Source organism: Sceloporus undulatus, chromosome 5 (assembly GCF_019175285.1).
Source record: "Sceloporus undulatus isolate JIND9_A2432 ecotype Alabama chromosome 5, SceUnd_v1.1, whole genome shotgun sequence".
Classification (NCBI taxonomy): domain Eukaryota; kingdom Metazoa; phylum Chordata; class Lepidosauria; order Squamata; family Phrynosomatidae; genus Sceloporus; species Sceloporus undulatus.
Window position 1 is genome coordinate 180,751,632 of NC_056526.1, and position 8,298 is coordinate 180,759,929.

The following is an 8,298-nucleotide window of genomic DNA, read 5'->3' on the forward strand; positions in this document are numbered from 1 at the left end:
AAGTAGATTCTTCCCAGCAGAATGAAGAGAGTGGGGAGGATGATATGGGAGAAGCCGTTCCCACAAGAAATCAGGACCCAAGCCATGTAGGGCTTTAAAGGTTAAAGCCAACACTTTGTATCTTGCCCGGAAGCTAACAGGCAGCCAGTGAAGGGATTTTAAAACTGGTGTAATGTGGGCAAATCTAGATGTGCCAATAACTAGCCTGGCTGCCATATTCTGTACCAGTTGAAGTTTCTGAACTTGACACAGAGGTAGCCCCATGTAGAGCGCATTACAAAAGTCGAGCTGAGAAGTTACCAGTGCATGTACTACTGTTTCAAGGTCTCCCTGCTCCAGGAAGGGGCTCAGTTGGCATATCAGCTGAAGCTGAAAGCAAGTGCTCCTGACCGTCGCATCCACCTGAGCTGTCAGATGGAGAGTCTAGGAGCACCCCCAAACTGCGAACAGAGTCCTTCAGCGGAAGTGTGACCCCGTCTAGAAGTGACTGGCATAACGCCATTCCCGGATTGGGAGTCCCTATTACTAGTACCTCCGTCTTACCTGGATTCAACTTGAGTTTGTTTTCCCTCATCCAGTCCATTACCTCATCAAGACAGGCATTCAGAGGAGAGATGCCTTCTTTAGTCACTGCAGCAGTCTGAGACATAGAGAAATAGATTTGGGTGTCATTAGCATACTGATAACACCCCACCCCATGTCTCCGGATGATCTCTCCCAGCGGCTTCATGTAAATCTTGAACAGCACTGGGGACAGAATGGCGCCTTGAGGGATGCCCGACCTGAGCTCCCTCTTGGCTGAATAACTGTCCGCAAGCGACACCATCTGGAATCTACCCGAGAGGTAGGAACGGAGCCACTGCAAAGCAAAGCCTCCAATTCCCAGCTCTCTCAGGTGTTCCAGAAGGATACCATGGTCAATGGTATTGAAGGCCGCTGAGATGTCCAAGAGCACCAACAGAGCTTGAGCACATATGCGTATAACGCGGGCGCACTGTAACTCACTTTTTGTTGTGGGTTTTCAGCTTTCTCCACAATGATGATGGGTTTCTGCCTTCCCACAGCCCAGTGCTGCCATTGTGGGCATGAGTTGCTCTGAGGTCAGAGTGAGGTGCCCAATGTTAATAACATGGCTGGACACCTTCTTGTAACCTCACAGATTGTGTGAGAAGACAGCCACCTATAGTTTGCTGTAAGAGTTGAAAACCCACAGGAAAAGATCAGGTATGGGAGGGATTCAGGACCAATATTCCGGCAAGTGAAGACAAGGTTTTTGACATACTCATCACAGAATTTTCCACTTACAGTGTCCTTGCCGTTATATATGGTAGCAATTGCTGTGTTGAAGAGGAGAAAAAACAACTTACATCTAGGGATGAACAGACCATTCCTCGTGGAGAGTTTTGAACTTGATCTGATCTTCAGGTACTGCTCTATGAAGTCCCTGGAAATTTGTTGAGGCAAGCTGTCAACCTGAGTGTGTTTTTGAAGATATGCAAAATGTTATTCTTTTACTACCAAATAACAATCCACCCCCACTACTTCTAAGGGTAAGAGGAATGTTTGTCAAAGATGTTAGTATGCGTTCCAGATGGGCAAGTGACCTGATGCTTCTCATTTTTAGGAATTAATCACTGATTGTCATCTCAGCATCTGCTATAGACAAATGGAATTTTGATATGTGTGGCCTATTTATGTCTGACGGGCTGCATATCTGTGGGAGGAAAATCATTGGGTGGTATCCATTAATGAGGAAATTAAAACAACCTCTTTTCATTTGATGAATAATGGCTATGATTATACCTTGACAGATTTTTAGATGCAGAGGAGGGTTTTTTTATCACTTTAAAAACTGCAGCAATAAGGTCATTTAGCTCTTCTGTGTTTTGCCTCTTAGCTGATCATGGGAGGGTTCAATATATAGCGAAGGTTTTGTAACTAGAAAAAAAACCCCGATCCTCTGTAATTGCAGTGTTTTGCTAAATGAGGCTGATTCAGGCATCACTAATAAGGGCAGCCTTCTAATATTTGAGACCTCGGTGCTTAATGGATACTATTGCAATGATCAGATTATGATTTTGATTTGAATAAAACATAAAACATCAGTAAGGTGACAGTCAGTGTGGCATAGTGGTTTGAGTGTTGAACTATGACTGGAGACCTAGATTTGATTCCCACTGGGTGACTGTGGGCAAGACACATGCTCTCAGCCTCAGGCGAAGGGAATGGCAAACCTCCTCTAAACAAATCTTGCTAAGAAAACTCCATGACAGGTTCATCTTAGGGTCACCATAAGTTGGAAACTACTTGAAGGTACACAACAACATCTAGGTAGCAAACATAGTAGTAGCAAACTTGACAGACACATTAGATCAACATCTCCAGCCCTCAGGGCAAGGAATCTCAGGGTAAGAGCATTGGCTTAAAAAGTGTGTGTGTGTATGTGTGTGTGAGCTGCCAGGTTTTCAAAATAACATAAGGGACAACCAAAATTCATAGCATGTAAAACTTACAGGCAAGAAGTAGTCTTTAATAATGTTGTGTTCTATCAAAATACCAGATGAAAGTATCAATTTCTATTAACTAAATCATTTATTATTATTATTATTATTATTATTATTATTATTATTATTATTATTATTGGACAATTAACATATCATCCACAATGCATTATACAATGCAACATTTATTTCTTTACAAAGGATGAAAAGCTTTTTTTTCAACCCTCACATAACCCATTACTTATTGTAAGGGACACTTTCCAGTCCTAAAAGGGACAAGTTTTCCAGACTTCAAATAAGGGACATCCTTTATAATAAGAAACACTGGCAAAACTAGTGTGTGTATTCCTTGTTCATTAGACTTGATGGTTTTTAGTTGAATGACATATTAATAATATATTATTAATACAGTCCGCCCTGCACACTCAGAACATCTGGGGCCAACCTGTTGGAGGTCCCTAAGTCTCGCTTTGTAACGACCTCACAGAGGGCCTTTACTATCTTTGCCCCCACTTTGTGGAACAAGCTTCCTGCACAGCTTCGTTCCTCTGCATCGTTACTTTCTTTTAAAAAAGATCTAAAAACTCACTTATTTCGGCTGGCATTCCCACCTTAGTAATTTGTTTTTTGCCCCAACTATCTTAAAGTTGTTGTTCTATTCTTGCCCTGATATTTTGATTGTTTGTTTCCCGTCCCTACTCCTCTATCGATGTTTTAATTTTTATATGTAATATTTTAACTTGTAATTTATTGTCTTTTACCTGTAAGCCGCCTTGATCACATTGTGGAAAGGCGGGGTATAAATAAAGATTATTATTATTATTATTATTAATATATTATTATTATTATTATCCTCATCATCCTATTTACTTATATCTCTCCTTTATGCCAAAACTGAGACTCAACCCATGTGCCACACCAGGGTTGAGAATGATTTAGCCCTCCAGTTGGTGTTGGACTACAGATCCATGCAGTCCTTCCCAGTGTAGCAAATGCTGTGAGATGCAGGCCAAAAACCTATGGAGCATACTTATGGAGCATTTTTTAACACCTGGGGCCTCTCCTTTTTTCTCCCACTGAGCTTCATGCCGCTCACACTACCTCTTCAGCATTTTAAAAGAATAAAGGCATATGTCACAACCAGTATTTGCTAAAAAATAGATGTTTGGGTAGCAGTGTATCACTCCCCCTAGTAATGCTCCTGGCTTTAGATTTGCTCTTCTGGGGAGGCCCGAGTTCAAATCCTCACTTGGCTTGGGAGCTCACTGGGTGCCTTCACTTATCCAAATTGGGCAGGGATAGTCCCAGCTAATCTTGTCACCCCACTTTCCCAGCTGCATTTGAAGTGTTCCAGTCTTCTCCTTTTGCTTTTCCAGCTTATTTCAATTGCTGCAAACTGAATTCAAAGTACAAAAATAGTTCACACTCAGTTAACTCAGAATGGAGGAGAAGAGAGGAGGGGGCAGAATATTGTCCTTCCCAGTAGGCTTAGACAAAAGCAAACTGCTGCAGTCTCTCCTAGCTTGTCTGGTTGACTTCTTTAAGGTTTTTAAACATCTTGATCATACTCTGATGTTGCATGGCCACATGTGTTACATTTTCATCTTGGTTAGTCATTTCTTTCAGCCTGACATACCTCACAGGGTTGTTGCGAGGTTAAAAATGAGAGCAAGGTTATATTTGCTTCCTTTAACTCCCCAGAGGAAAGGCAGGGTAAATATATGTGAATAGTTTGGCCAAGTCTGCATCTGCACTGCATAAATGATCCAATTTGACATCACTTCAACTGGCATGGTTCAGTGCTAGGAAATTCTGGGAACTGTAGTTTGTTATGGCACCAGTGCCCCCTAACAGAGAAGGCTAAATGTTTCACAGAACTACAATTCTGAGAATGCCATAGCACTGAGCCTTGGCAGTTAAAGTGGTGTCAAACTGGACTATTTCTATAATGTGGATGCAGCCCTAGAGAGTCAAATGCTTTTCTGGGACCATTTCACTTTCTTGCTGGTGCCTACCATTTTATTGTACTCTACTGGCTGATTATACAACACACCAGGCCAATATTAATTGAAAATGTTAAGCACAATGTGTTCAGGGTTTGCTGCTGGGGTTTTCAAACTCTGAAATGAAAACAAAAATATAATGGTACCATTATATTGAAGGGAAAAGTCTTCATTGGGAAATAAATGACCCAGATTTCAAATAATGGCTCCTGCATAAATAAACTGTTTGGGCAGTCAACAAAAGTGCAGCCTATTTGCCACACATTTTGTTCTTGAAAAATTGGGGGTTTATTTCTCAGGAAGAATAACCATGTCTTTCTGTTGCTTGTACTGGCCCTGATTTGGTCACAGGGAGACAAAAGGCTGTCACAAAGCAAAAACAGGTGACTCCGTGGGCTTTGTGTGTCAACTGTAAAACAAAAAACGTGTCTTTTTGAGTCATCTTTAAATTTAAGGTTCTTTGCTGTGTGCCATTAAATGGTTGAATCACTAAACTAAAGTTGCTGGATTAAAATGGGTAAGTATGGAATACAATTCAGTGCATTAGAAATCATTCAGTCTATAATGCGGTTGAACCAGAGCACTAGAACTGAAAATTGTAGATGTATGGCTCAGCCTCTATTTTCTTGAAAGGTGCTACTTTCAAGAAAAGTAACTTGGGAAGGGCACAATTCCACTCCCTCTTCTTCCCCCTTCTGAGTTAAATGAAGGCAATTTATATTTGCATTTTAAACTCTTTTTGTACCAGTGGAAATAAGCTAAGGGCCAAGGAAGAATGGGAGAGGGAGAGGGAGAAACTGGAACATTTTAAAAGCAGCTGAAAAAGTAAGGTGATAGATTAACAGGGACTTTGTCCAATTGAAACAATTGGAGGATATGTACACAAGAAGCTCCAGTTTCCATACTGTAAAGCTGGGATGATATTCTGCAAAGTCTCGGGCAGACTATGATCACCCAGTGACATATAAAGTTGCCAGAAGATAACAAGGTGAGACTGCTGTTGTACTGTTAAGAGAAGCTTGAATAGCAGACATGAAAATAATCTAGTCATGACATGAAAGTAAATAGTGTCACCTAGTAATACCTGTAGATCAAACTTTTTTTAATTTAAATAAATTTTATTATTAAAAAACAGCTTTAAACAATAACAGTCATTATAAACAAACATTCATACACATATACACATTACATACATTTAAATACCTACACAATATCACATTCTTACTTTATATACATCAAAGTAAAGAAATAAGGAAGTATTGTGAATAATATGAGATTACAATTCTTATATTCATAATTTCCTCTTAATACTTCACAACTCACTTATGATTACATCCTTCTTACTTTACTTACCTAATTAATACCATCTTATCAGACCTTTCCATACTTCATTTCTTATCACTTAATACTTACTCTCTTTCTTCATCCTTCCAAACCTCTAAATCTCGATCCTGACCATATTTGGTCCCCTCTTTTCTTACCTTAAACTTCTCCACACAAACTTTCTTCTACCTACTCAAACCCTCTTAGATCAAACTGTTTTTAAAGGTAAAACGACCAGAGGTTTTTAAAATAAAGTCACTTGTATAGTGAAGGATAGCCATTCTGCACATTGGCATATTTATTTTGTTTATTGAACATTCCCTGGTGGGCAAAACCTACATTAAAATGAGTCCTAGATTTGAGTCTAGTTTCTTTCTAAATCATAGCAAATTATTGCTCTTAGGTTTAAACTGCTGGAAATATAGGTTGCCAATTACTTCCAATTTTCAAGTGGAAATAGAAGACTGTGAAAATGTTATTTGTCATAGTCCATACAAAGTTCCAGTGGCTTCTCTGGAAATGTTCCTTACTGTCTTTTACACTGCCTGTTGTTTTCTATGAAAGTCAATTCATGCTAGTTCCAATACACTGATCTTGTTGCGCATGGTGGTTGCTGCTGGATTGATACATCATATGGAATCCAGAGGTATGTAGTGTGGTGAGGCACTACATGTCTCTGGTGGAAATCCCATTTCCCAAACTGTCAATCCTACTATTCCATGGAGGGTTGTCATGGCAGTAAAGTGGAAAAATAGCACAATAATTGTACAGTGTGAATGGGCCCCAAGGTTGCTGATGCTAGGACAGAAAGTATCCTTTGATTCAGCCTGCTGCCACACTACAGAATTAATTTAGTTTGACACCACTTTTAACTGCCATGGCTATATGCTTTGGAATACCAGAACTTGTTGTTTGCTGTGGCACCAGAGTTCTCCAACAGAGAAGGCTAAATATTTCTCAAAATTACAAATTCCAGAACTGCACTAATTTAGCAGCGTAGATGCAGACGTAATGATTCCTTATGGTTGTAGCACTCATATTGTTATCAAAAATGACAGTCAATCCATCCTGCTTCCCTAAATGTAAGAGATTTCCAGAGATTGAATAAAAGAGTACTCATATAGGATCTTGTAGTTTACCCCTTTCGTATTCCAGAGGCATACCCTCCTGTCATCTACTCTCTTTTTTCCAGATATGGTCCCTACTTATGGAACCTATCCCTGGTACGTCACAATCCCATTTTGTCCCATTTTAAAAACATTGTTTTGGAGGCTTTTGTTGTTGTTTAATATGAGTTGGTACAGTTGCACACTGATGCCACTTTGAATCATGTGTTGCAAAAAAGGAGGAAAATAATGTAAAACAAAATAAAACTGTGCCTCTTATAAAAATGTGTCCAAGTCTGAGCAATGACATTTCATAAAGGTAATGGTAAAGGTAGTCCCTTGACATTATTATCTAGTCATAACGGACTGTAGGGGGCGGTGCTCATCTCTGATACTAGACCAAAAAGCCAGAGTTGCCCAAGGACTACTCCAGTGGCCAGCATGACTTCACCAAATGCTGTTACCTTCCCACCGAAGTGGTATCTATTGATCTACTTGTATTTGCATGCTTTTGAACTGCTAAGTTGGCAGAAGCTGGGACTATTGACAGGAGCACACCCCATCATGCAGCACTTGGGCCTCGAACTGCCAACCTTCCGATCTTCTGATCATCAGAATTGGCATCTTAACCACTAAGCCACCGCATCCCATAATAGAATTATAGAGTGTAATGGCTGTTTGGCAACAGGAATTTCAGCAGGTGTTAACAAGCAACACCTGTTGAAATTTCCTCTTCTACATAACCATTAAAGGCACAAGAGCCCTCTCCAGTTTTCAGTCATAGAATCATAGAGATGGAAGGGCCATCAAGTCCCCTCTTCAGTACAGGATCCACATCTAAAGCAGAGTTTCTCAAACTTTGGTCCTCCAGGTGTTTTGGATTTCAGCTCCTAGAAGCTCTAGCCTTTCTCATCAATAATCAGGAATTCTGGGAGCTAAAGTCAAAAACATCTGGAGGACCAAAGTTTGAAAATTACTGATCTAAAGCATCCCCAGCAAGTAGCTATCCAGCCTCTTTTTGAAGACGTCCAGAGAACAAGACCCCACCACTTCTCTAGGCAATTTGATCCACTGCCAAAACACTCTTATTGTCAAGAAGTTCCTTCTAATGTTCAATCAAAATTTACCCTCCTGTAAGATAAAATCATTAGGCCTGGTCATACCCTCTGGGGCAATCTGGAAACCCTCACACCAGATCCATTGTGCTCATACATGTGCTGAGATGATGACAATGTAGGCAAGGCCCTTTACAAAGCTATTATGTGTGGAAATGGTTCTGTGTGAGTAGATCCTGAGACAATGGCCATTATCAGATGAGTCTGGAACTGGGGCTCTTCTGCACTGGGCGGTTCGAATTCACGTTAT

The 8,298-nt window shown here is 40.3% G+C and overlaps 1 long non-coding RNA gene across 1 annotated transcript in view; it reads right to left on the reverse strand.

Moving 5' to 3' along the window:
* Positions 1 to 588: 588 nt before the first annotated feature.
* LOC121931908 overlaps positions 589 to 8,298 on the reverse strand; it is a 10,638-nt gene continuing 2,928 nt past the window's right edge. The window contains exons 2-3 of the long non-coding RNA XR_006104228.1: positions 1,368 to 1,473; positions 589 to 640 (exon numbers count right to left, since the gene is read on the reverse strand). This is a non-coding gene — a long non-coding RNA (uncharacterized LOC121931908). The remainder of the gene's footprint in view (positions 641 to 1,367; positions 1,474 to 8,298) is intronic.